This window comes from Tenrec ecaudatus, chromosome 11 (assembly GCF_050624435.1).
Source record: "Tenrec ecaudatus isolate mTenEca1 chromosome 11, mTenEca1.hap1, whole genome shotgun sequence".
Lineage (NCBI taxonomy): Eukaryota > Metazoa > Chordata > Mammalia > Afrosoricida > Tenrecidae > Tenrec > Tenrec ecaudatus.
Window position 1 is genome coordinate 80,365,781 of NC_134540.1, and position 27,905 is coordinate 80,393,685.

Below are 27,905 nucleotides of genomic sequence, written 5' to 3' on the forward strand. Positions count from 1 at the left end.
TCTGTAAGTTGTGCCAATACTTAATCCAGTTGGCTAGTAATCACCAACATGGTTTCTTTGCTACTTTAACATCTGAGGATCATTGTGATTTCTGATGGGAGAGAGGCCTTTGTGGCGCGGGTGGTTAAGCGTTTGAGTTGCTAACCACAAAATTGGTTGGTTGGTCCCATCCAGCACCTTTGGGAGAAAGACCGGCAATATGCTTCTGGAAAGAGTGCCCTCGGCAGCAGTTCTCCATGGGGAGCGGCTGCGGGGTTGCTATGAGTCAGGAGCCTCGACCTCAGACCCACACGTGCATCTTGGACTTGCTTCTGTGATTCAGCATAACACTGGCTGATGTCCCTGGGCCATGCAAACACACTCCGCAGCTAACCGAAAGATGGGAGGTTTAGTTCACCCAGAGACCCCTCAGAAGAAAGGCGTGGTGATCGATTTCAGGAAACCCCCGTGGATCGCTTTTGATTCTGACACAGGGGTCAGCCTGATGGCAGCTTGCTTGGCAAACCCTTAGCGAATCTGATTTGAATGGTTGCGGCCACCTTCCGTGGTCGGTTGCCATCTACTCCAGGTAGATGGGGGTCACCAGGTGTGTCTCTTAGGAGTCCCCAGGAAACTGGGATGTAGAAATCGCCACGTTTGGGCGGCACCATATGGAGGCTTGCTTCCTGAGCTGAAAAATAAGATTTTTGCCCAAGGTTTGCTGAGAAGCTGCATGACACTGAAACGGAAGTGAAGCAGCGGACAAAGCTGGGTCTTCCTTGGACAGGTCCATGCTCGTTTCTCTCATTGCCAGTTACTGAAGTGAGCCCAGGTGGTGCTGGGGTTTAGGTGTTGGCTGCTAACCACCAAACCCCCGGTTCAAGCCCACTATTCATTCGGTGTTGAAGAGCTGCGTCTGTTCCCACAAAGATCTATAGCCTTGGAAACCATCTAGAGGATCGCTGTGAGACCCGTATTGGTTACTGTGGATTGGGGAGGAGGCGAGGAGTGCTACCTGACCTTTCTGAACATGAGCCTTTTGATGATCTCGGGGGAGGAATGGTGTCCAGCAATATTGTTCAAAAGACACACAGCCTTTGGCTGCCAGCAGAGCAGGGCAAGTAACCCTCCAATTGAACCTCCATGACTTGACTTGAAGAAAGCTCACCAGGCATCGATGACAAGAATGGACTCTTAATCTTGGAAGTTCCATCCAGAAGACACTACCCTGTAGGACAGCAGACATGGGGAGTTAAAGTGGATGCGGTCAGTTTGCAGGAGAGGGTCCTGCTATTACCAGATTCCGTGGAAGTTGCTACCTGGGTTACCGGATCACACCACTAAGGAACACAAACCCAGAGTGTGTGCTCCCGGTTGGAATAAGCCTTGGACTCTAAACACCCCTGAAAAGACCTCAAAAAGACCCCAAAAAGCCTCAATTTTTTGATGGGCAACATAGGTACTAATATACTCGATACAGTTGATATGTGGAATGTTGTAAGAGCCCCCAATTAAAGGATTTTTTTAAATGTATTTTGCATCAGAAGAAAACATCCCCAGGTTTTGATTCATAGGTGTCAAAACAGAAAACCAGTTTCTCTGTGTGACAGAGAACTGGGATAATCCCTTGGATTTTGCACTGGAGATTGTTATGCAGTTAAAGGGTTCAGCTTATAGGGAGACCTTTGGTTTCAGTGTTAAGTCCTTCCCATCCCCACCCTTCCTTGTTACGTGTAAAGGTTGGGAGTTGGAATAATGGAAAAATATTTTAGGAGAGGCACATGCGCATTTTAGATATTCACTTAGTTTGAAACACTGTCAAGCGATTGAGTGAATTCTCTGGTGCTGGCTTTTCCACATTGCAAGTGACTTTGTGTATATTTTGCAGTTTGATTTTTCCCCCTCCCTTCCTCCCCTGCAGAGGTGAATGGTTTTCAGCTAGGTTAGGTCATAGGCTGTAATTATAGGCTGGTGTGAAATCCTGGTCCTTAACAGATGTTCTGCCCACTAGCCCCCTAGTTCAACATAAGCAGTGGGCAGCAGAGCTCATTGGAAGTCATGAAGAGAAGCTTTTAATCACTCTATTCACCCCTTTTCATCGAAGGGGGTGTGTGTGCTTAGTAGAATTTAGCTGTGAAATACTTTTTCTCAGGCATAACACTGCAACATTCGGTTTTCACATTTTCATCCCAGATGGCCACTGCCAACTTTAAATTGATTTAAAACACCTATCCCTTTCATGGGAGAGAGCCCATTAATTCAGAATCGGCACCCTTCTACCATCTGGTTTCCCCTTTACTGGCTGTGCTTGGAGACAGCATTCCCTAGGTTGTGTACACTGCAGAGTTTGGAAGGGCTGGACTCCAAATCCTCTTCGGTATTCTATTGCTTTGGGCTTCGAGATGGAGGCTCAGGCCACTGGCACCAGCTGTGCTGTGAGTGTGATGAGCTACTTTTCTACTATGATGGCACAGTGGGGTATGCATCGGGCTCTGCCAGCTGCTCCATGGTGGCAGTGAGAGTTGAGTCTAAGAGAGGAGCCAGTCTCTAAGGTACTACTCATGCCCGTAGCAACTTGGTTAAAGACACCTTGGTTGACACATAACAAACACTGGGTTTGCCCGTTTGAAGCTTTAACATCTCTGGGTGGTTAACTCCATCTGTCAACCTGGCTATTGTAATATGTATGGTGGAAGATTATTAGAAGACTTCAGTCAAGATAATGCCCTGTAGGACGCAGGTACGCGCTGAAGGAGCTTCTATTGGGATGTTATACCAGGCAGTGGCCTAAGGAAATCTGACTCAGGCAGATGAACCTTTTGGTTAAGGCTGTACAGCTTCATCTAGATTCTAGAAGAATGCCTGGAAACAAGAAGACGGGCCTGGCTGCTCAGCGCATCAGTCTGTAACTTTCTTGGTGGCTTATGGAGGTAGGGGATGCCACTGGTGGGGAATCGGAATCCTCAGCCAAGACCCGAGTTTAGATGCCAACACCAGTTCTTCCAGAAAAAGTCATTTTTGTTGTAAACAAGGAGAGAGAAGAAAGCAATCTTCTGGATATACATTTAAAATTATGTCCAGTTGGTTATTTCCATCATATTTAGTCATTATTTTTTCTTGTGTCAAATCATATCTTTTTTTTAATTACACAGCCTTTAAGATAATGCTAGAGAATCCAGAAGGGGGAATAATTTTTTAATCAAAATTATGAATTTGCCTTACAACACTTTCATGAAATCTGTCGTGAATTATCCTCTGTATGTGATTAAAGAAGGATTCGATTTTTCTGTGGGGTGCTTAACACTTTGGGTCACGATAGTATGCTTGATGAATTAATAGATCTTCTCTGAGCTGTCAAGACTGAGCCCCTCTGGGTTTGAAACAATTTGAAATGCCAGTGAACTCGCTCCGAAGTCCACAGAGTGCTCCAGGGTCCCCTCTACAATGCTACTCAAGGACTGAACATTTTTACCCGTGTGTCAGGAACACAGTGCTGCAGCAAACCCCTGACAACCAGGAGTGAGTCGCCGCTCACCTCTGTCAGGTGTCTCGTGTTCTTGACCTTGAGGCTCTGATGTGATATGCACAGGTGCTCTGCCGGCGGGCATGTTGTTTTCAGTGGCTTCTTAGTGTCAGCCCTCACTCTGTGGCCAGTGCAATCCCAAGAATAATGTTTCTCAAGACTTCCAAGAGAGGAGCGAGTCAAGTAATACCCATGTGCTCGCCACCCTTCCTCCCTAAATAGGCTCCCAGGCTGGCCCTGTTTCCACTTGGCATCTTTCCTTTGGCGTTTGCCAGGCTGTGCTGAGTGTGGCCAGGGGCTCTTGCCACATTGCCAGCTGTCCCCTGCCTCCCAACCTCTTCCCAGCACTGATGCGCACACACTGATTCTCCCCGACCTGTGCTTCGGCGCCATCGTGGAGGATGGAAAGTGTAGACCACATGTTCCCAATCTACCACTCTCTTTGCAGGAAGGGTGGTGGTGGTAGATTGTACTCAATGCCACCCTGGTAGTTAAAAAAGCTTTTTGTACTATAGCCAGGAATCTAGGATAATGGTTTTAGATGCCTCCACTTTATCCTGGATTATGGGTTATCGTACAGAAGGTTTTTCATTGCTGGGGAGGAGACATGCTGGCCTAGTGGGTTGTGTGTTGGGGTGCTCACCCTGAGGATATGAGTCAGAATCGATTCGATGGCTGTGAGTTTGGATCGTTGGTTTGGATCTGCTTTTACCACCCCCCGGGAGGTGGTGCTGTCCACACTGATAGAGGAGGATTAGATATAGGAGAGAGAGTGTGTGTATATACATTCTCTGAGGTATCCGTATACACAAAAGAAGCCTCGGCAGTGCAGTGGGTTAAAGTGTTGGACCGCTAACCAAAAGGTTAGCTGTTTGCATGTCCCCAACGGATCCATGTGAGAAGAGAGGTTTTCTGTTTCCATTAAGATGGAGAGCCTCCGAGACACAGTAGTTCTACTCTGCCCTATGAGGTTGCTATGAGCAGGCACCCACTGGGCACAGTGGTTTCTACCCAGAGTCCTTTGTGGGGAGGAGGGGGGGGGTGAGGAGCGGAAGGAGTGGGTTCGTTGGAAAATGCTGGTAGCAGGCAAATAGATTTTAAGTAGATACTTGTCCTCAAAGCAGCAATTTTAACAGGGTTCTTTCTGTTTCTTTCTAGATTTCCTTTGTTCATTTTAGGCACGTTGTTTCCAAGATCATAACTCTGAGATTCCTGCAGCTTCAGAGGGGGTGATCAGCTGAAAACCGAACCTATTGGAAGCATCTGGCGTCCCGGCCCTCACCTCTAACTGCGTGCCAAAGGTAAGGCGACAGTTCCCTGCTTATCACAGGCCTGAGAAGTTACTGCTGCGGCCCCTCAGGCTTCCCGTGGCACAGAAGGTGCTGTACTAGGGAAATGGCAACAATTCGGCACTGTTTTGTTGAGCCACGGTAAACTGAAGCTTTCAGAGCACCCGCTTGGAAAACGAGATGATTGTTTTGCCTGTATTAGCATGTGATGGTTTTTGAGTATGTAAATTGGAAAGCGTGGTAGAAACCTGCAGCCCACGGGGTGCTGTTGTGCTTCAGTTTATCCAGCTCAACAGATAGTCCTTGAACATGGAAGTATAGAGATGAAATCGGAATAGTCTTCAATGTAATCTCAGCCTCGTAAAAAGTTTGATTCTGACTGCAATGCCAAGAAGATAAATCTGCATCATAAGAGATGGAAAAAGAGAAAGAATTCTTAGGGAAGTTTTATCTGATAGGTGAGCACTCGGTTGGTGTGTGGTTTGTTTGTTTTTAATTAACCAGCAATGGGCCAAAGTAGGTCTCTCTATAACAATGGTATTTCTTAGCCTTAACACATAGTTTGAAACACTAGCTTTGGAACATACGAGCCGCGGTGGAGTGGTCTGGTTCCTGTGGTGCTCCATCTCTGACAGACGGTATTGTTAGTGCCGTTGAGTCGATTCCAACTCTTAGCGACCATGTCCAACAGAATGAAACTGCCTGATCCGCGCCATCCTCACAATTGTTGGTATGTTTGAGCCCCTTCTTGCAGCCATTGTCAGTCCATCTTGTTAGGGTCTTCGCTGACCTCCTGCCAACCAAGCATGATGTTATTAAGGTGACTCCGCAGTTGTATTTTGAGCACCCTCCAACCTGAGGGGCGTGTGTTCCACACTGTATCAGACAGTGTTCTGCCACTATTAATGAGGTTTTTAGTGGCTTATTCCTCAAAAGTGGACGGCTGATTCCTTCTTCCCAGTCTGTCTTAGTCTGGAAGCTCCACTGACATTTGTTCACCACGGGGATCCCTGTTGGTGTTTGAAATACTGATGGCAAAAAATCTAGCAGCACCGCTACCAGCAAGCCACCACAGTGTGACAGACTGAGAGCCGAGGGTGGCTTACAGACAGTAGGACGTGCTTTATCAAAACATGCATTTTCACCTTCATGGGGCTGCCTCAAAGCTCTCCTTAAAATTTTATTCTGCTCTGTTTGTGTCATGGTTTTCAGCTATTCTTAAAACTTTAATCTTAGACAAATCTTTTGGCATAATAATTTTTGTAAACACTGCATTCATATAAATTAGGATTTCCACTTATTTGGTTTAAAACTGACACTGAAAGCATTCTCTTTCCTTGATCAATTAAAAAAAATGTTTTCTGTGTGCACAGAGGGCTAGCCCTGTCTCTCTCCATTATCCTCTCCCACTATGTGGTAGCTACAGTGGCAGAGATTTAATATGTAGTATTTCCTAAGGGTGGATTAAATGTCTCAGTGTTTTTCTCTTATTTTGCCTATGGTTTCTGCCAAGGGATCTGCCTTTACTGATTCTTTTGAGGACAATGACACACTGTCCCGTGTGCCTAGCGTATCGTTCATGGTGGTTTTATCGTTCATCTCTATTTCATGTCGTAGTATCGTTCATATCTAATTTCAAGGTAAAATGGAGAACGCAGAGTTCATGTCGTTTAGTTTGAGTCCATGCAACTCTCCCCCTCCCCCTGCCCTCCCTTTCTGCTTCCTGGCGTGCTTTAAGGCAGTTATACAATTGGAAACTTAACCCCCCACCTCGCAGCTCTTTGGGCTCCGGCTAGCTTTAATTAGTATCGTGTATACATAAGGCATTTCTAAGTTTCTCTTTCAGAGATTTTCCAAAATGCTCAGACATACAGCACTGGGACGTTAGCTTTCCAATCCTTGGAGAGTTCCATTACTTAAAAAAAAAAGAAGAAGAAGAACCCCCCCCCCCCGTTTTTTTTTTTAAGAAGTAGGCATTGGTCTGCAACCTTTTAGGACTTTGTCATGTGGGAAGGTGGTTTCTTATCAATTCATTTGTCAGACTTTAAGTGGGACACAAGCCAGAAATGAGTGCGTCTTCCCGAGCGTGAGTGTCAGAATTCATTGGTAATGTGTGAGTAATCAGGAAAGTTCTCGATCATCAGTGACAATAACAGTACACCACTCTTGCGCTCGGCCACACCCTCTCTGTGGCAGCCTCTCCATGAGCCCCTGGCAAGAGTGCAGCGTGCCTTCCCCCAAGAGGGGCTGACGCCCGGTTTCAGTAGATGGGGAACCATACAGGCCATCCTGGAAAAGGATTGGTACCAACATCACTTTTCAGGATTACTTTTCTTTCAAAAGCTCATGAGATCCCTACAAAACCCTGACTTCTCATTGGGTTTTAGGAAACTGTTCAGTGGGGGAAATCATTAGGTGTGTGCTCGTGTAACAAGCAGGTACTGTGAGCACCAGCTATATGCTAGTCTGTTTCCTTTCAGGGGCTGCTTTAGTGGTTAAAAATATAGATCACATAGCTCGATACCCCCGAAGGAAGGGGCAGCCCCCCAGTAACTCAGGGGCAGCAGTGGCTGAGAGAGGTATGAAGTCCCTGGGACACAGCAGGGGAGCACGGACCCCTCCCACTGGAGAAGCCGGGATTCACTGGGATTTTAAGGAAGGCGGAGGCTAGGTGTGCGCTGTCATAGTGGATCCACTTGACTCCAGGCGCACTTGGTGGCTTCGCCAGACAATATGTTGTAAAGACTCTAGGTCATTTAAAACAACGGGTTGGGACCAGGAACATCCTGTTAGGTGTTTGAAGTGATCTTTTAAGTGACACTGTGGTTGGCCTTGTCCTTGAGTGTGAAATGAAGGCCAAGAGAACCTGTGGATGTCAGCTTCCCAGGCATCCCCGGTTCTTGTGCTCCTAAAGTGCTCACCATACCTGCCACCTCTACACTGGGGGCTAGGCCGAGAGACGCCTGCGTGCCTTTTCTGAGGCCCTGCTTCCCAGCCAGGAAGCTAGAGAAGAAAGACTTCAGAACCCGCCTGACTACCCGCGAGGGGGGTGGAAAGCAAGCCTGGTGGCACTCCCCGTCTGCTCACCAAGCAGCCACTAGCCTTGCTTCAGTGCTCAGCTGCTGTGCTAGAGAGCAGTCCTTGCAGCTCGGGTGGCTCTGCAGGAGAGAAACCCTGACAGGCTGCACCCACCAAGAGTGCAGCCTAGGAAACCTGACTGAACAATCCTGCTGTCACCTAGGGTCACTGTGACCCTAGCCAGCCAGGTGGTATACAGCAGCAACCTTCTGTACTTAATTCTTGCCACGGAGAATCGAGACAGGACAGTCACTGGCCATGGTTGCAGCTTGGCGAGTGTGTGCTGGGCGTGGAGGACAGGAGAGCATGTGTGGACTCGGTGGATGCGTTTTCATCTGTTGAAACGCTGTTGAAAGGATGTTGGCGCAGTGGTGGAAGGAGGACTGTGGCCTGGAGGACGAGATACATGGGCTCAGTCACATTAGTAAGGCTTAGGTTTTATCAGGTGTTAGTTGCCCATTTGTATAGCCAGACTATAAATATTAACCTGCCATTCATTAAGAGTCGGTTTCCATTGTACTGTGGAATCGGCAGTGGCTTTAATTTGAGCTTCGAGCAGAGAAAAATGCAGAGTTAAGTATTTCTGTCACTCTTAACATTCTTAAATGTACTAAGTAATGGTATGCCTTCTATAAAGGAAATCTTTCCTACTTATCTTCATATTAGCCTATTTTTTTTATCATTTTCATAGAGTTTATATACTTAGAAGAATAGCCTTAAATTTACTCCACATTTTTACCATCGGGGGCATTTGGGCATGTACTTGGTGCCACAGAGATGACCTAGAAAGACGTACATAAAAGGCTCATATCTCTGTTAGTCAGCTTTTGGGGCTCATAGCTCTGCTGGGAAGGGTAAGTCTGAAAGTTTGCTGATTCCTGGAAGTAACTGTTGGCCTTCTGCCCAAACAGAGGCAACCACCTCGGGGCCGTTGCAGTCGGGCCCTGGTTGCTTTTTCCTGTGGATCAGAATTGATTTGATGGCAGTGAGAACACGGTATTGAGGAGGCTGAGGTGCAGGGTGCTGAGCGATGACCCGACCTTTGCTGTTTCAGTTTGTAGACTCAGTCATTTTATAATACCAGAAGCTCTGGACGCCCAGTGCCAGAAGTTCGAAACCAGCAGCCACCCCTCGGAAGAAAGACCAGGCTTTCTACTCTCTTATAGAGTTACAGTCTCGGAAACCCACAGGGGGCCAGTTCTTCCCTGTCCTAAAAGGTCTCTGTTAGAATCAACTTGATGGCAGGGAGCTTTTTTTGAAAGCCAGAGCCAGACCAAACCAGCTGCTACCAAATGGATTCCAACCCATGGGACTGCATATGTGCCAGAGTGGGCACTGCGCTACATGGGGTTTTGAATGCTGTGATCTTTATGGATTGCCAGCCCTTTCTTGCACGGTACCTTTGAGCAGATTCTCTAACTACTGTGTATACTCGCGTATAACCTGAGTTTCCTAGCACATTTAAAAAATGCCATTTTTGTGGTAAAAATAGGTGCCTCAGCTGAGCTGATACTCAAGTAGATACGGTAGCTTTGTCGTGAGTAGCTAAGTGCTAACAATGTGCATAACCAGGGGCCTCCTTACAGAGACTAGACCTGATAAGCCTCTTCAGCATCAGCACTCTTCCTCCTCCTGTCTTGAAACCCGTGCATCTCCTGCTCCTATGCGCCTAGTCTTGTATTTTAATGCTTGTCTTGAACCAGGGACCTTGTGAGACTGAGAGATTAAATAGCTTGGTCAAACTCCAATGTTAGGGAGTGGCAGACAGGTGATGAATCAATGTCTCCCTGACTTCAAAGCCTTTACTTGCCCAGAATCATCCACTTGGTTTCAGCTCAGAGTGATTCTCTCTTAGGTTTTCCAAGACTGTACCTTTTCAAGGGAGCAGTTTTAGCTTTCTCCTGCCTGCGGAGCGACTAGTGGGTTGGAACCAGCGACCAGTGGCTAGCAGCCAAATATGTAGCACCACCCACCCCCAACGTCCTACATCATGCCCTAATTATACCACCATCCTCCCCCCACCGCACCCCCAGTATAATCTCCATTAACTACACGTGGCATAGAAGAAAGAGGAGACTTTAGCACGAAGCCTCAGCAGGGCCTCGGTACCTCATGAAGGTCTCCAGGTTCCGGTAGCAGCTTAGTCACCGGCCTTCTGATTTCCGTGTGGGCTGTCTGGGCTTGCGCGTATTGAGAATGCCCACGTATGAAGAAATCTGAAGTCCTCTGTCTGCAGGAAGAAGTGCTAGTCTGTCATAGCGATTTCCTGAGTGCTGACTATCTTGCTGTCCCTGCTCACACAGTGAAACTCAAAACCAACTTCTCTGCCAGAGAGTCACTCCCGACTCGCGGCAACCCTATCGGGCAGTGCAGAATTTACCCCGGTGGTCTTCAAAGGCTGGCACTCTTTACCGGGGTAGAAAGCCTCATTTTCTCCTGCCGTGCGGCTGGTGGTTTGACATCGCCAACCTTGCGGTTAGTGGCCTAGGGCATAACCACTTCCCTCCAGGGCTCCAGGTGAACTCAGTAAGTTATTAGCGCTACATTGCCGGACCAGTGTGAGAACTGCTTTAGGAGCTGTCACTGGAGGGTGCGTTGTGAGCCAATAGGAGAGAGTCTGTGTGAGAATCCCCAGGGCTCTCTTGTGTGGTACCAGCCCCTGGAGGCCCCGAATCAACTATTCCAGTGGGGGTTGGTGCCTGCCCCTCACTGTAGAGAAAGAATGCACTCAGTACTCTATCGGGTTCTGCCTGACAGAATTTACTTTCCTGTTGACTTATTATAACGTGGTAAATGTGTTCTTGGGAAACTGTACGGGCTCCAGGATGTTGGAATTGCTGTAAAAACATAAATATTTCGGGCCATAAAAGATCAAAGCTTATGGGGAAGAATTTTTGGTCTTGCGCTACAGGGCAAAATAGTAAGAGAATGCAAGTTTTGGAATGGACAGTAATGAACCTCAGTATCTTGTGTTAGGGTGCGGGAGGGCAGCTTAGATTACACTAAGCAGGAAGAGGAAACGGGAGCAGCGAGCTTGCCTGGACGCACGCAGTGTGTCCACGTGCATAGCCCTGGGCCGTGTGCTCTTTCAAAGATGTGCATTTTCCTTTCGGCATTCATTGATCTTTGCTAAAGGGATCATCAACTCTGAGACATACTTTTTTGTCATCAATTTTTCAAGTTATTTTATGAGGCCTCATACAACTCTTATCACAATCCATACATCCATCCATTGTGTAAAGCACATTTGTACATTCATTACCCTCATCATTCCCAAAACATTTGCTCTCCACTTACAGATGGGCTTTGGGTCCCCACTCCGCACTCCCCCTTGTTCACAATGATATGATTTTTTGTTCTGATGATGCCTCATGCCTGATCCCTTTGATACCTCTTGATCACGCAGGCTGGTGTGCTTCTTCCATGTGGGCTTTGTTGCTTCTGAGCTAGATGGCCACTTGTTTACCTTCAAGTCTTTAAGACCCAGATGCTATATCTTTTGATAGCCGGACACCATCAGCTTTCTTCACCACATTTGCTTGTTCACCTGCTTTGGCTTCAGCGGTTGTGTCGGGAAGGTGAGCATTATAGAATGCCAATTTAATAGAAGAAAGTATTCTTGCATTGAGGGAGTACTTGAGGGGAGGCCCAATGTCCTTCTGCTACCTTAATACTAAACTTATAAATATATGCACATAGATCTCTTTCCCCATCCTCATTTATAAATATATTTGCATATGTACATGTCTTTATCTAGACCTCTATAAATGCCCTTTGCCTCCCAGCTCTTTCCTTTATTTCCTTTGACTTTCCTCCTGTCTCACTATCATGCTCAGTCCCCACCAGGGTTTCAGCAATTTTACATTACCGTTCGTCATGCCCTACCAGACCTCCCACATCCTCCTCACCCCCATTTTGGATCACTTGTTGGTCCCTTGTCCCTGGGTTTGTTAACACCACTAACTTTCACCCCACCCCACCCCACCTAAGTGTCGGTCCTGTTGTTTTCTCCTCCAGACTGTTCATCCAGCCTACCTTATTTAGACAGACCTGCAGAGATAATATCATGCACAAAAACAAAAAAGAGCAAAACCAAGCAACAATATACAACCAAACAACAACAAACCAATGACAAAAAAACACACACAACAAGAAAGAAAAGCTTGTAGTTAGTTCAAAGGTTTTTTGTTGGCCTTTAGGAGTGTTTTCCAGTCCAATCTGTTGGGGCACCATGCCCTGGCCCCAAAGTTCACCTTCATCATTCCCTGGGGACCTTGCCGCTCCATTCCCTTGCTGTTCTGTTGCACCCCCTTAGTGTTTTGCCTCAGTGTGGTGGGATCAGATCGGGTACAATTCCCACATTGTGTCTCCAGTGTTGTCCCCTGTAGGGCTATGGGTCAGTGAGGGACGTCATGTCTCATAGTGGGGCGGCCATGTGGTCCTCTCTGAGGACTGTCTGCTCTAAATGGGAAACATTGTCCTTATGGCCTGGTGGACCAGTATGTGCTCCACTCTCTCTTCCTTCCCCTTCATCTGCTCCTGTGTGCTCTGATCACATTTGTCCCCCTCCCAGAGCTTCAGATTCAGCGCAGTCCTTGGAAATAAGTTTTTCGGGGGGGGGGGGGTGAGCGGCAGGTGTCCACTTAGTAGTTGGGATTGGGGCCGACCCCCCAGACCTCTCCACTCACCACATTCTTATGGAGAGTTTTCCTGCATTCACACTTCATACAATTCATTAAATGTTTAGAAATTACATTTATGACCAACCACCATGGCTCCTGGCAGTCCTGACCTGTGGTCTTCAGAGTGAGTTCATCTGTAAGAGCAGAGAGCCTGTTCTCACTGCCCAGATGAAGCATCACTGACGCATAGGAAGCAGCCCCGGGCCCTGTAGCTGTGTGGAACATACAGGAAATGGAGGCATTTCGCCCCACACCTTGCAGTTTCCACTCGGAAGGGAAACCTCTGGTTTGGGGGATGACGGACACTCAGGAAATGTGACATGGGGGCAGTGAGGCAGATGCACCACAGAGGCCACCTTCTTTTGCAGGAAAGGGAAGTCAGATTTGCGCTTCCCAGGGCATCACATGGACCCCTTATTTTTTGCCCAAACCGCAGAGAGGATATGAAATAGTGATCACTTTTTGAAAGGTAACAAAGCTACAAATCATGTGATAGGAATGAAGCAATTTTAAGTATACTCCCGAACATAGCCAGCCATCAGATTTGAATCCCTTACATCGCATTGTCTGGGTGGTCACCGTTGGCACTTCCAGCACTGCAGGAACATGGTATCTTCTGATTAACCCAAATCATTGACTCTTGTCTCTCAGAAGTGGACCTCGAGATGCTCTGAGCCACAGGAGTAGCCTGATTCATAACAGTAGCAAAATTAAAATTTTGAAGTAGCAACAAAAATAATTTTATGGTTTGGGGGTCTCTACAACTTGGGGAACAATATTTAAAGGTCACCGCATTAGGACGGTGAGAACCACTGTCCTAGGCATTTTGGTTGTACCTTAGGTAATAATTATGAGGTCACGTTATATTATCCCTGGCTTTCTACTCCTGGAAAGAGATATAGTCTCAGAAGCCCTCCGGGGCCCTTCTGCCCTGCTCTGTCGGGGACACTGAGTCACAAGTGATTCTATGCCAGTGAAAATGTCCATGTTTGTGAAGAGGCCTGTCACATATAACTACCCAAATATGGAAAAATTTAAAATGACAACGTATAAATTAACCACCTCTGATCCCCTGCCAAGACGTTATTAGTAAGCCAGAAGAGTCTCATTCCCATTTAGAGCATGATTCCACAATGGGCCGCTTGCTTAAGCGTTTCCAGCGGCTGTGTGCAATCCAAAGCCTCCTTCCTGACTTGCTCTTTCCCAAAGCCAAGTGCCAGCCACAGAAGGGGCCTCTCTGCGGAACTGTCCTCTTGACATCAGAGAGTTGGGGTTGAGGCTGTGGCTAGAACCACCAACTTCTGTGATGTCAGCTGGATTAATACAGTGGTCTTTGCCCAGACTCTGCTCTCCCTAAAAACTTACTCTCATTTGATAGTTCACTGTAGCCCTGTGACATCCGAAAGGCTACGATCCGAAAGGTCAGTGGTTTGAAAACATCATCTCTCTGTGGGAGAAAGGTGGGGGGTTTCTACTCCGGTAAATAGTTACAGTCTCAAAAACTCATGGGGCAGTTTTGCCCTGTCCTACAGGGCCGCTCTGAGTCAGCCTTGACTTGATGACAGTGAGTAGCTAAGACAGCAGCCCAGGTGCTGTGGTGGTTTTCTGTTGGGCTGCTAACTCCAAGGTCAGTACTTCAAACCACCAGCTGCTCCTTGGGAGGACTCACTCTCACTACCATCAAGTCATTGCCGACTGACAGTGACTCTGTGGGAGCAGAAAGCCTCGGCTCGCTCCGACGGGGCAGCTGGTGGTTTTGAACTGTTGACCTGGCAGTTATCCATCTGCAGCATACGCAGTACGCCACGAGGGCTCCTCCCCGGTGCCTGGTCATAATGAAAACAGTGTCTGTGATATCCAATGATCAGAACAACACCTAACCGTGTAGTCATCCTGCCAAGGACCCTTTGCCCCAGCTTAACCCTGAGGGAAATCTCAGATCCGTCCCAGTTGAGGAACCTTCTACACAGGGCTCACTCTGCTCATGTTCAAGATCACGAAGAACAGGGAAAGCCTGAGAAGCTGGCACAGTCCAGTGGCGTCCCCAGAGACATAAACACTAAAAGCAACGTGGCATGACAGATGAGACCCTGAAGCAGAAAAAGAACCTTAAGTAAAACATCCAGCAAAGTAAAGGTTTTAGCTACAGCAAGGTGGCAACAGTATAGATTTAATAATTGCTAACAACTGTACTCTAATGGAGTTAGAGGATAATGACAGGGAACCCATGTGCAGCTTCTCTGGAAACTGAGCTGTCATTCCAAGTTTCTCTGTGAGTCTGAAATGGTTCTAAAACAAAACATAAAAGCAACAACAACAAAACCCTCCAAAATGCTGCAAAACCAAACATACTGTCACCGAGTTGATGCTGATGAATAGTGACCTATGTATAGTACAGGAAAGACTTGCCCTGTGTGTTTCCGAGACTGCAACTCTACAGGAATACTGTACTCTTTGGAAGGAAGTCACTACGGCAGCCCTCATGGAATGGGAACTTCTGCTTCACCTCTTTGAGGCAGAGTGACTCCATAATTTATTTAAATTTCTTTAAGGGAGATTGGTGTTTTCTCCATTGATTTATTTACTCATTTATACATATTAAAGATGGGTAACCTAAATAACATTGTTTAGTTTTGCTTGATTTGGGGCCTTAGGAAAATAGAACCCTGTGCTGTGTGACTGTAATTATGGCTTGGAGACTTTGGCCTCCTAACTTCCCAAAGGGGGAGGAGAATCCACCTTCACAGCTGCTGAAGGATGATCACTATGAGGCTGTAGTAAGATATGCCTCAACTCTCCAGCCTTCTGTACCTGGTTCTGACACTAACTGACCCTCCCCTGGCACTCGACTTCGGTGCTCATTTTCCAATTGTGTTGTTGTTTTCTTACTGAATTGTAGGAGTTTGTATAGATTCTGTACACCACTTCTTTGTCATTATCTAGGTCACGTACAACAGTTTCATTACAAGCATGTTTAGTAATCTGTTGTAAAGGCCACACTGAACTCACAGACAATACCCATAACTATGAGATTTACCAGGGAAGTTAACAGGTTATAAGTCAGGATCAGAAATGTTAAAGATACGGTTCTTTCATCCACATTACCTCTTCTCAGCTATGCCTGCAATCACATTCTCTCTCTCTCTCTCTCTCTCTCTCTCTCTCTCTCTCTCTCTCGCTCGCTCTCGCTCTCGCTCTCGCTCTCTCGCTCTCTCTCTCGCTCTCTCTCTCTCGCTCTCTCTCTCGCTCTCTCTCTCGCTCTCTCGCGCTCTCTCTCTCTCTCTCTCTCTCTTTCTCTCTCTCTCTCTCTCTCTCTCATCTTTAGCAATGTGGTCCCTTGGCCTCTGTCCTGCATGGCAAGTGTTACAAATCTCCATTAGTGCTGATGAATGTGCAGGGGCATCCTACTCTGTCTGGAAGGCCTCAGCTTTACCCTGCTCTAGGCCGAGCTGCTGCTTTCTTACTTGGTCTCTGGCACCGTCTGCACTTGTCTACACAGGAGTCTTGGACACATTTGCTTCTGAGATTCTCATCTCCTGCTTCTGAGGTGACTCTTTTTTTAACTCAGTGGAATGGCACTCCTGACTCTACCCCAAGTCATTTGGTGGTAGGACTATGGATAGACGAGCCACGCCAACTAATTGTACCTCATGGAGGTAGCAATTTATTTTCCTACACAACCTGATTCGTTTCTTCTGTAGGAAGGTGGGGAGTTGTAACTTGTTTATTTCACTGCTGATGGACAGGAAGTGTATGATTTGACCACCGGCTGATCCTTTTTCATGTTGATTTAATTTTTCAAGCAATCATGAAGGGTTTATCTTAAGCAGCGCTGTTCTGAGCATTGCTGTACAAGTCTCTGTTGCAGTTGGCAGCCCAATGTGTGTTCCATCTGCGTTTGATCGACGAACTTGGGGTAACCCCTATGTGCCTTTCTGTTTAAAACTGTCTAACCAGGAGTGGAAAACACTAGATTGTAAATTGCGGACAGCATTCGGTGTCACAAAATCATTTCCCTCTTACTTTATCCAGCAGCACATGAGAATTCCCCCATGATTCATCACTTTCCTAGCACTCACATTGGCAAAAATTTAGTCTGTATCGGTTTAGTGTAAAGTGGTGTTTTATGGTGGTCGATTGGGAGTGGGATTGAACTTCTTATTCGTGTTGAACTTTTTGATTGTGAATTGGGTTTACATTTCAGACATTGTTTTCGTGCCTTTTCCTCCTCCTTTTGTGGGATGGTGTCGTCTCTCTTACCCAAGTTGATGTTGGTCTGCCCTTCAGCCTCTCGCCTCTCTTTCCCTCCCACCCCAGGTCACCAGCAGTCTGTTTCTTTTGGTTAAAAAAAAAACCCTTTACCTCCATTGAAAACAAAACCCCTTTACCTTGAGTTTTTTCCTTTTTCCTTTTTACCAGTGGGCTATCGAACACAGTATTTTTCCTTCTGTGACTAACTTCACTCATTTTCGGCCTCCATTTGGGCGGTGAAATGACTGTGGTTTGTCTCATTTTCCAATTGAGCCGATGACATTTCCTCACTGAGTTATGGGAGTTCCTTTCGGTGGTAGATGCCAGTCCTTGACTTCTGTGAGCTCCTGGCATCCGCTTGCTACAAGTGTCTCAACCCTTGCCATCGAGTCGATGCCGACTCACAGTTACCCTATAGAACACGGTAGAACTGCCCCTGTGAGTTTCCAAGACTAACTCTCCACAGGAATAGAACATCCATCTTTCTCCTGTGGAGTGGCTGGTGATTTCGAATCGCTGACCTTGCCGTTAGCAGCCCATGTGTAACCAACCATTCATTACAAGTTTGTTCCATCTTACTTTGATCGATGAACTTGGGTAGTCCCTATATGCCTTTCTCTTTAACTAAAACACAAGTCTTTTACTTCACAGTTGATAGATACCAACATTTGTAAACTTTTAAAGGTTTTCACATCTGTTGTGAGAAGGCTATATATATTTATTTGATATCTTTCCAATGTTCAGCAACCTATTTTAAAATTAAATTGGGGGGCCAATAAAGATAAATTAAAACTTTTAAGTGCTGTTTATTATATATATAATATATTATTATATAATACATACCGTTATTATATAATATTATATATTAATAATATATCATATAATAATATATTATATTATTAATAATGTATTGTATTAATAATTATATAATTACTATAATATATGTTATATTAATAATTATTAATAACATCAATCAATAAATTATTTATTAATTCTTAATTAAATATTAATAATTATCATTAACAATACACAATATCTTATTATATATATATAAAGTGAGTTCATGGAAAAATAATGTGATTTTTCCATGACCTTTTTGACACCCTCTCACATTTACATTATGTTTGTCATGTATCTATCATTTAGTCTTAAGACATGCCCTCTCAATAGCTAATGAGCTTTGCTAAACTTTTATATTTCCTATAGTTGTTGCTGCACAACTTACTTGCTAAAAAGAGAAGATTCATCCTCATTATTGACCTGCATTTCATGCATGTGTGTGTGTTCCATGCATTTTTACCCTTTTGCTCAAAGTAGCTACATGGTATACAATTCAGATTTTTAATAGAAATTCTTTTATAGCCTCCATCATATGGGTAAAAGAGCCATGTAGATAAATAATGGATATGTAAAAAGACAGAATTGTGTATATGAATCTTATTAAATTTGGATCCAGTAGCAAATTATGACTTCAGTATACGTATCATAGCCTCTGGTCATCTTGTCTTCATGGGTTGAATATGGTGGTGGAGACCAGGCCATTCATTCCTTCACCCAGATATTTTTGAGTACTCATGCATGTCTTAAATTTTACTGGGGGTTTTACATCTCTTACCACAATCCATACATTCCTCCAGTGTGTCAAGCACATTTGCACATATGCTGCCATCATCATTTTCAAAGCATTTTCTTCCCATTTGAGCCCCTGATATCAGCTCCCCATTTCTTTCCCTTTCCTATCCCCCCTTCCTCCCTCCCTCACGAATTCTTGATAAGTTATAGATTATTTTTTTATATCTTACATCATCCTCCATTGCCCCTCACCCACTTTTCTGTTGTTGGTCCCTCTGCAAAGGGGGTTCCTAGCTGATCCTTGTGATTGATTCCCCCTTTCTCCTCCCACCCTTCGCTAATCCTTCTGGTATCTCTACTCTCATTGTTGATCCTTGGGAGTTTATCTATCCTGGATTCCCTGTGTTGCGGGTTCTTGTCTGTAGCAGTGTGCATTTTCTGGTCATTCCGATTTGTAAGGTAGAATTGGAGTCATGATAGTGGGGGAAAGGAAGCATCAAAGAACTAGAGAAAAGTTATGTGTTTCACATGCACGTCTTAATCTAGGTTTCCTACAGGTATAAAATCTGTGTGTGTGTGTGTGTGTGTATGTGTGTGTAAGTAAATTTACTTCATGGAAATAGCTCCTGCAATTATGGGGACTGGCAAGTTCCAGATGGGTTGGTCAGGTGGCAGGCTTATATCCTAAGAATCAGAGGACCGGGCACAAAAGCGCTCAGGGTTGGGAGCAAGAAAAGGAGCTTTGTTAGAACATTTACGTCCTAGAGGCAGGTGGACCACCAAGGAAACTCCCCTTCCGAATAGCTAGCTACTCACATCAGATTGCAAAATGGAAGATGACTCTGGAAGCCCTGCCAAACCTCTGAGCACCGTAGGCTAGCTTCGTTGACACATAATGTTAACCACCGCAATGTGCAACCCTCAGACAGCCCCTGGGAATGCAGTGATTGGGCCCTACACGGGCCACACCTGGCAATTTAGACTAGGAAGGATGGGGGGAGGTGGGGCATGATGCCTGTTCTTTTAGTTCATTGATCATGCATGACTGTGCAATGATGCCCATATAAAGGCTTATTGGGTTGGAAAAAGAATGTATTTTTAAGAGAGTGGCATGTCCTTAGGGTCAATGGAGGCCTCATACCTTGACTCCTCCCAATGAATGTCATGTGTGTCGATTCAGTATCCTTTCTGATTATAATGAGTGGGTAAATATGCATGTAGGTATTCTATATAAAGTCCATGAGCTATTCCAAGGAATTAATGGACGCAAGGCAGAGTTAGTTAGCAGGGGAGGGTGTTTTCCTAGCTGACCATCCTTGACTTGTGTTGTGTGGCCCTCCTTGACTTGTGTTGTGTGGCCCAGTGTGGGATGACTGGGCTGGAGAAGGTTCTGCATGGACAGCCTGTCCTTCTAACTTGCAGCATTAGTTCAGCTCCCGGTGGCTGGGGGTTGGAGAAAGGGTGTGCTTGCTGCTCATGGTGGCTGGTGATGAAGATAGAGAAATGGGAGGTGAGGACCAGCCCCACTTCCAACTGGGATCCACGCTGGTGTTAGAACTGAAGGTGGGATTTGCCTGCTGTGTCACTTGTTTGGTGCAGAGACAACGCCCCTGTCTTCAAGGAAATACATCTTGTGAGGATGCCCTTGATAATAATACCAACATGCACTGCTTTCAGAGAATGACCTGGAACAAAGGGAAGGGCAGGGGCTCCCGGGTGAGACACCGTGGTGCGAGATAAGTGCTTCAAGAATGGCTTCTCAGAATTGGCTTCAATCAAGGATCAAACCAGACTCACTGCCGGCGAGTCAGTGCTGACTCATAGCGCCCCCCCCCCCCCCCCGTGGCTTTCCAAGGCTACGACTCTTTATGGGAGTAGAAAGCCCAGTATTTCTCTTAGAGGAGTTCCTGGTGGTTTTGAACTGCCGACCACTTAGATCGCAGGCTATCTCGTCACAAAGACGTCTGTGGGGAAGAACCCTGCAGGCAGTGGGCACAAGTAAAAAGGCCCCAAGTCGTGAGAGGAGAGTTAGCTGCAGGAGAAGTATTTGGAGAAAGCTACTAAGTTATTTTAGGTCACGATCAAGGCTCTGGGTTTTAGTCTAGTGTGGTATAAAAAGCCATGGTTGAATTTGAGCAGAGGAGTGGCACCAGTTGCCTTCAGTCTTTACAATATGTAGGCTCCTATAAGATACACAAACTGGAGTTAGGCGACAGAGTTATTAGGAGACACTTTAAGTGGTCCATACAAGAAGCAGTGATCCTCTGGACTAGGGTGAGCGGTGAAAGGGAGAGGGAAATGGTTGGAGTCGAGACGAAAGTGAGCTCCTGGTGATTTGGATGGTGAGTGAGAATATATCTGAGGGATCACACCAAGGTCCTTATGAGCTACTGGGGTAATAGCTGGTGGTTATCTAAAGCTACTAATCACTCAGGAAACTGGAAATGTGTTTGTTTAGTTTGGGCATGTTTTGTTTGAAGCGGGCCTTAGGCATCCCGACTGCTGATATCCAGGAGGCAATTGGGTGCGTTGGAATAGGGACATGGAGCAGGAGTAGAGAGAAGACAGATCTCCTGGGCAGATTCTTCCAAATAATTTCCATAGACATTCTGCCTTCAGGGAGGTGGAGCTCCACTACATGTTGGAGGATGGGCTGCTGGGGGCCTTCTTCCAAACACTACGGCATGGAGAGGGGATGAAAAGAACAGCTCTTCAGGAGCGAACCCGACCCACCCTACCCCTTCCAGGTGATCAAGGGCAAGTTCTTCAGTGTCAAATTATGTCGATAGCATGCACCTGTGATAAGATTTGAAGAAAATGACAACCTTCTGTGGTTTTCCTGCCAAAAATCTAACCCTACTTTAATGTAGAATGGGGAGGGGGGGAGAGGAAAGCAAGAAAACAGACAAGCCCCAAATGAGGAACATGCTACAAAATATATGCTCAGTACTCCTCAAAGATGTCAAGATTGATCAAGAAAACAGGACAGGTTGAGAAATCGCCATAAGCAAAAACAGCTTCAGTAGACTGGTGACTAAATGTGATGTCTCCTGGGTGGAACTCTGGGTCAGAAAAAGAATATTAGGTAAAGACTAAGGAAATCCGAATAAAGGATGGACTAGACTTATAGCAATACAGTGTTCATTGTCGTAGCAAATTTACCGTATTCTAATGGAAGATGATGTGAATGACAGGGAAACCTGGCTGCATACGAAGTTCTTTATATCTATTACCTTTGCAGTTTCTTTGGAAAACTTTAAAACTTAAAAGTGTTTTGTTTTTTACTCAGCTGAAGATGCTGAAAGCTTTCATTTCCTGATTCTTTTTCCGCGCATGTGAAAGCCTTTTTGCCAAAGAATCCATTTGCAAAAAGTAAAACTTACATTCGTCTTTCCATTTCCACATGTGGATGTATTTGTGCAGGGATTAAACTCAAAACAGGCCCAGTTCAACCCATGTCCTGGGAACAGTACAGCACCAAGTGAGCTGGGGTCCCGGTCCACAAATGCTGGGTGCAGACAGCCTTTTGAGAACCCCCTCTCCCATTAAATAGGAAAATCTAAACCACATTCACAGCCTAGGAATGTGAACACAAGCCTTGTAAACCTGAAGCACTAAAATGATTTTGGCAGCTTGGTTACAGTTGAACATTATGAGACCCAGATCCTCTGACGTGTGTTGTTTTTCATCATGGTGCTTCTTGTTTCAACATAGCACGGGAATCATGGAAAAGAAAATGGGATGAAGAAAAGGTCGACTATTGATTAATGTAGCTGAAGATCTGAGGGTGCTTGTGGCATTTATATTTTGATGTGTAGATGAAGTAGATGTTTAAGTTATAAAAGTTACAACTATAATGATTAGGGGTTGCGACGGGGAGGAGATCGCCAAGTCCTAATAACCAGAAAACCAAACTCACTGCCCTTGAGTGGATTCTGACTCCTGGTAACCCTGTAGGACAGGGTAGGACTCTCTCAACAGGAGTAGAAAGTGTAGCCTGTCTCCTGCACAATGAATGGCGGGTTGAACGGCTGACCACAGTTAGCAGTCCCGGGTGCAGCCACCCACCAGGGTGAAGATACCCTTCATGGTGATAAGGCAGTATCAGTGCAAGTTACTTGGGAATGCATTTGTTTTACCGTTAATATAGCACAAGGAACCTATTGACTTGTCAGTGATTTTTAAGCATCGTGGTGTTTGGGCATCATTTAACATTTATAACCCTCCTCCCAGCGTGACAAATGTCTAAGCCTCTCATGAAGTTTAGAAAGGCCACCATACTGTATAGTTGATCACGACAAGAGCGATGCTATATATAAAGAGCCTTCCCCAGTAGCCCTGCTAGCATAGTGTGCTGCTCATTGAGCTGTTAACCACAAGGTCAGTGGTTCAAACCCAGCCACTCCACGGGAGACAGATGATGGTGTCTGCTCCTGGAGAGAGTTGCAGTCTCCAGATCCCAAGAGGAGCAGGTGCAATCTGTTCTGTAGCCACACTGTGAGTCATAATTGACTCGATAGCAGTGAGCTGGGTTTGAGTTTGGGTTTAGCTGAAGCCACCTCATCACCAATTCTGTTTCTTCTAGAACAGTGGTTCTCAAACTTCCTAATGCCGCAACCCTTTAATACAGTTCCTCATGTGGTGGTGACCCCCTAACCATAAAATTATTTTCATTGCTACTTCATAACTGTCATTTTGCTGTTATGAATTGGGCGACCCTGATGAAAAGGTCGTTCAACCCTCAAAGGGGTCACGACCTACAGGTTGAGAAACGCTGTTCTAGAAGATCTTGTGCTCAGGAGTGTGGCTTGTCCACTAATCATTTAGAGTGTGGCTGTGCCCTGCCGTTTCACATATCCAAAGCTGTAACTCTACAAGATCAGACAGCTTCATCTGCCTTCGGCAGAGCAGCTGCTGGGCTTGAACCACTGACTTTAGGTTTACGGTCCAATGCTTAGCCCACAGCATCACCCTTAACAAATCCCACTGAGACTCCAGGATAAAAGAAGGATCCATTTAAATTATGTCACGTAAACTTCTGCTGGATGGTGTGCTACTGAAATTGCTACTGAAATCCTGGCCTGGGGTCATGGAGTTATTTCTGTGCATGGTTGGAAAGGCCCAGGTACTTCCCAATGTGACCCTGGGATCTAGAGGTAGAGGTCTGGGCACAAGTACCGCTTGGCCAGCAGTGGGAGGTGGATGGGTTTGACAGGCTCATCAGTGGGAGGTGGGGAAGGAAGGCCTGGGACAAGCAGGCAGCAAAAGGGGAGCAAAGAAGTTAGATGATCGCCCGGGTCTTGAGTGCCTTTTTCACTGTCTGTTCCTCTGGTGGCCTGGTGGTTACGTGTAGGGCTGCGATCTGCGTGGTCCGCAGTTCAAAACCACCAAGCAGCTCAACAGGAGAAAGACTGGGCTTTCCACTCCTGTAAACAGTTACCGTCTCAGAAACCCACAGGGGGTCCCTCTGAGTCAGCATTGACTTGATGTGAGTTTGGATTTAGTTTTGGCCTTACCATTAAGGAATCCAGGTGGTGGGCTGGTTCAATGTTTGCCTGTCAACCAATAGGCCAGTGGTTTGAACCCTCCAGTGGCCCAGTGAAAAAAGATGGGGCCATTCTACTCTGTGCCTTCAAGTTGCAATGCCTCAGGGAGGACTTGAGGGTATTGGTTGGGTTTCTTACTGACTTGCCCTTGGGATTTGGTTGGCAAGGCAATAGGGTGTGGGTTGGCCCTGTAGCAGGATTCTGCTACAACCCGTTGTATCAGGCAGTAGAGAATAACAAAGTACAGACTTTGTGATGTGACAGTTCTCAGTGTCACTGCCATCGCATCTGTAGGACTCACTGAGTGAGTGCCCCTCTGAGTTTCCAAAGCCACAAATCTTCACAGGAGTAGAAAGCCTCCGCTTTCTCCTGAGATGTCGTTGGTGGCTTTGAACTGCTGGTTTGTGGTTAGCAGCCCATCACCCCACAAGTAACCCACTAGTTCCCATGTGCTGGGATCCCAGCTGAGTCACTTTCTAGCACTGTGAACTTGGGCAAGTTATTTAATATCTCTACGCCCCAGTTTCATCACTTACAAAATACAGCTGGGCAAAGTCCCCGTGTGTAGGGGTGCTGTGAAGGTGTAATGAGCACAAGTACATATAATACCATCCTGTGCTGGTACACGGTACGTGCTAATTGCTTGCTATAATCCTGTACCCTGCAGCTGTCCGGAGGGCACCCTGTGATGTCATCTCGTGGTGGCATCTCGCACTCTGTATGCAAAGGGTATGTCGAGTACTGCCCTGTTGTTTGTTTTCTCCTTTACTTGTATTTCGGTGCCTTAGAAAAGTATTAAGACCTTGACTCTTTGTCACAGCTTAATTAATGCACTGAGTGTTGGAACAGCCACTAGATTCCATATTGTGTCCTAGTTAAAGGTGGAAGCGTATTAGCTGTAATTTGTGACAATGCTTGTGAAAACCCCCAACTGACCTTTCTGTTAACCCCACTGGGAAGCACGGGTCTCGCCAACTCCTGTCAGATTAGTGGGCATCTAGCTAGTCTTTTCATCTGCAACAACACAACTTGAAATTTTAATAAGATGTTTTAATAATTCAATTTTAATAAGGTGTTTTAGTTGTTTCTGTTCCCCAAGTAAAGTCTCCTTAATGGGAGCTCTCCATTTTTAGCTATTTTCAGATACATACTAAAGGTGACAGGGAGAGGGGGGTGGGGGTGGGGACATAGTATTATAAGCAACGGGAAAAAATATTCCCTCTTCTTTGGATTGCTCTTAGGACCAGCATTTATCATTTTCCTTTTCTGTTTGAAAAACCTTTTCATTGACGTAATTTGTATATCTAACATTCAGTGGTTCAACAATATGAAAAAGAGTTACACAAATCATATATTTACTCCCATAAAGAGTTAAGAGCCTTGCAAACTCATAGGGGCTGCCCCTGTGAGTCACGATGAATCAGCATCAACCTGATGGCAGTAAGTTTGGTTTACTTTTTTTGGTAGTAAGTTGCCACAAAGAAAAATGCCTTAAAGCATCATGTGGATTGTCTTGCCGTGTGGAGGCCAGAGTCTGCCATGGGTCTCCTTGGGTGAAAATTATTGCATCACCAAAGGCTGGGTTCTTTCTGGAAGGCTCTAAGGCTGAAGGAATCTTCTTTCTTTTCCATTTCTGGCTTCTTTTGGGAGCCCTGGTGGCTTAATGGGTACTCACTGGGTTGCTAAACTAAAGGTCAGCAGTTCAAAACCACTAGCTGCTCCTTAGGAAGAAAGAGAGGCTTTCTACTGTCAACAGTGGCAGTCTTGGAGACTCAAAGGAGTTCTACCCCGTCTTGTAGAGTTACTATGAGTCAGCATAGACTCTCTGGCGGGGTGTGTGTGTGTGGGGGGGGTGTTTTTCTCTGCCTCCCCCTCCACCCCTCTCTCAGAATGATGCCTCCCTCAGTTTGTGGCCCCTCCCTCCCTCCAAAGCCAGCATTTCTCAATCTCATTCTGACCCTATGCTCCCCCTCCCACTTTCCAACCCCCCAATGATTATCCTGAGCCCACCTGGATTATTCAGCTAATCCATGGGTCTCCAAGTGAGCTGATTAGCTATTTTAATTCCATCTGGAAATTGAATTGCCCTTTGCCTTGTAACACAGGTTCTAGGGATTAGGTTTAGTTGGTGAACCATGCCAATCACATCTATGGGAGGGAAACAAAAACAAAAATTAAGTTTCTATATTAATTGGTTGTTTGCAGCCTTCTGCACCCCACCTTCCAACTGTCTAAAGACATGAGATATCACAAAGAAAAAAAAACCCTAAAGCTTCATGTTGATGTTATGTGCCATTGAGTGATTTTCCAACTCAGCCAGCAGCCCCATGGGACAGGGTGGAGCTGGCCCCCTAGAGTTTACGAGGGCAGATTGCCAGGCCAGCCTTCCTCTCCCGGAGCCCCCTCGGGCTGGGCTTGATCGGCCCATGCTGGGGGAGCAGCTGAGCACTGCACCACTGTGCCACCAGAGCTCCCCCAAGAACCATGGTTAAAGGTAGTCTCCCACCTGCTAACTCTCAACCAATCCTTTTCTTGAGGACAGTGTATTTGGGGATGTCCAGGTGATGTAGTGATTGCTTGTTGGGCTGTGATCCGAAAGGTCAACAGTTCGAAACCATGAGCCACTCCACAGGAGAAAGATATTCTCTACTCCCATAAATAGATCCAGCCTTAGAGACCCACAGGGGAATTTCTACTCGGTCCAGTAGAGTCACTGTGAGCCGGCATCCACTCGATGACAATGGGTTTGGGATTTTTTGTAATACCTGTACACAAATTCATTTTTCTGACATTTAAAGTTAATATGCTGAAAGAAATAAAGTTAAGATGCTAGATTGCTTTTGAGCTATGTGTTTATGCATGCATGTGTGTGTGTATTTTGACTTCAGTAAATTATATTCCCTACATCTAAGATTTGTATTGGGTTTGGGATTTTTTGCTAAGCTGTGTAACCTGGTCCTGACTGAACACATTTACTGGCAGAAGAGTGGATCATTGGTTTGCACTTACCTTTAACTTCCCACACAACCAGGTGGCAGGAGGCAGAATAACCATTATCAATACATAATGGGGTCTGCTGGACACCACCTCCATTGAACAGTTCATCCTAGATGGAGCTAGGTATGAATCCAGGCAGAAAGCATTATTAGGCTCGTTCTTCAATGACCCGTGGAAAGGAGGGGCTAGGGCAGTGATACTAACTTAGAGGGGATGGTTGGGGCAGTATGTCTGAGGAGGGCTTGGATGGCCAGGGAGAGACAGCATGCTTACCAGGGAGCCCACCATGCCAGGAAAGAATGTGTGACGATGAGTGAGCATTGAGTGAATTCTGGTTGAATAAATGCTGGAATCAAGAGAAAGCATTACCCACCTGCCATTGAAAGAATGTGCTGCATTGTATAGAGAGCTGTAGTTTCCTTGTAGCTGCCCTCCTCTTTTATTCACTGTACCTGATGCTCTCTTTACAACTGTGTAAACGAGGGACTTCGGGTTTTGTTGGCTGCTGTCAGTCAAATCCTGTCATGCTGGCGATGCTCAATGGACAACAATGGCCAGTCTTGGCTGTCCTCATGATCGTTGGTAATTTGAAGCCATTTGTGGTTTCTATGGTGTCAGTCCATTCCATTGGGGGCTTCTCTCCCCTTTTTGTAGGTCCTGTTATCATCCTTATTTTACAGAAGAGGGTGCTGCTGGCCTAAAATAAGCCCCAGTCACAGGGATAGTGAGTGATACAGCAAGGACTTAAGCCTAGGTCTAGATGATACAGACCCACCCTTTAAAAAATTGATTTTATTTTTATTAAGATTTACACAGCAGAACATAGCCCAGTTCACCAGTGTCTACATGTGCGATTGCTTCAGTGACATTGATAACACTGTTTGAATTGTAAGCATTTGCGCCTCCTTTTCCGAGTTATCCACTCCCCCTACACTAGCATATACTCACTGCCCCCCCCAAGTTTCCTATCTAGTCTTTGGAGTTGCCC

The 27,905-nt window shown here is 45.9% G+C and overlaps 1 protein-coding gene across 2 annotated transcripts in view; it reads left to right on the forward strand.

The window, feature by feature from the left end:
* Positions 1-27,905, forward strand: part of NCK2 (NCK adaptor protein 2) — a 168,030-nt gene that overhangs the window by 81,751 nt on the left and 58,374 nt on the right. For both annotated transcript variants that reach the window (XM_075563349.1, XM_075563348.1), the window contains exon 2: positions 4,661-4,803. The gene's annotated coding sequence lies outside the window, so the exon portion shown is untranslated. The remainder of the gene's footprint in view (positions 1-4,660; positions 4,804-27,905) is intronic.